Source organism: Dinoponera quadriceps, unplaced genomic scaffold (genome assembly GCF_001313825.1).
Source record: "Dinoponera quadriceps isolate SergipeBrazil2010 unplaced genomic scaffold, ASM131382v1 scaffold586, whole genome shotgun sequence".
Classification (NCBI taxonomy): domain Eukaryota; kingdom Metazoa; phylum Arthropoda; class Insecta; order Hymenoptera; family Formicidae; genus Dinoponera; species Dinoponera quadriceps.
The window spans coordinates 2,759,031-2,760,552 of record NW_014554764.1 but is presented as its reverse complement, the minus strand read 5'-3'; positions in this window follow the sequence as shown (position 1 = coordinate 2,760,552).

Below are 1,522 nucleotides of genomic sequence, written 5' to 3'. Positions count from 1 at the left end.
GCAAACCACTATATGATTTGCTCACCATTAACATTTTGCATCTTCCTCCTTATAATGTTGGGTAAAAATTTCATTTATCATATCCAATGGTGATTTTAAATACTTCATTTTACAATTCACTTATGAAATTTTGTGAGTGAATTGAATCATATATTATATTAACACATATTTTGTAAATATTTTATAATATTTTATATTCTTCTATCCTTTTTTCATAAAAATATAAATTGTCATTATGTAAATCTCGATGAAAATTCTTTATTCCAATGTTTCTGTTTTTATGTGAATATAATCAATATTTTTCATGATAAATTATATAAACGTTTCAGTTTTTGCCAATGTTAGAAGCTCTTTAATTATAATGCAAGTTATGTTATTTAACGTATTTTTATTTATTATCCTTATGTTAACTAATACTTTACGAATATTTATGCACATTGGTAATTTTTCATGATATTGGAGAATATATATGTTATAATGTACAGAATATACACACATGTAATATGCAAAAGTATTTATACATACATAATTGAGAATTTTTTTTTTTTTTAAACGTTTTACTTATGAAATATTCGTTTCTAGACTTTTTACTTACCTGGTGACATGTTCCACATGTTATGGACATTACCTATAATAGGTAATGTCATGACTCCCGGTATACGATTGATAAGTCGACCCTTTCTTCCAAATTGGACAATATAATAATATAAAAGCGCGAGAAACAGGCATGTTAGTAGAAAAGCGATAATCATTGTTTGTTGAAATAATGACCGATTTGAAAATTCTTTTGTCCACCTTTTCGTTCTTGACTGCTACTGTACAATACGAGAAATAAAATAACTAATTAATGAGTGTATTAGAAGCGGTAAGCCGGATTCTGTATAAAAAAGTGACTGAATGAAGTAAACCATTTTCCTTTATACAATGTCCGGTCTTCCCTTTCTCATGCGTTTATTAGCTCAGACAAAATAATTAAATCCTTACTAACTATTGCGAATTTTACAAAATGATACATGACTTTTCTGTTCAGTTTCACTTGATCTACTTGCACACCATGGAAACTGAGATTAGTTTGGGACATCCTGTATATACAGGATGGCCCACGTAAAGTATTACAACCCAAAAACTCTAAAAATATTTGTTGTATCAAAAAGTTGTTTATGAGAAAGTTTCATGTATTCGAGGGATCTTTCTAACTGTATAAACCAAAATTCTCTTCCGTTTCCTCTGGAAAAGAAGCGAGAGATAGCTTCGTAATTTCAAATAGAATCTCCTATAAAATGTGACATATTTGGATTCTACGGGAAAAAACAAATAAACTTTATCGGGAACATTTTTTTGAAAAATGCTTCTATCAAAAGTTAACATAAACATTTTAACTTTAAAGTAGAGTATATTCAAGCTAATAACTAAAAAAGTATTATCTAAAGACTACGTTGAAACAAGTACCATTTATGTCAACGAATGTAGTCAATTATGACGATATATAATATTTAGAATAAATGAAAATGGGTCATTCCAA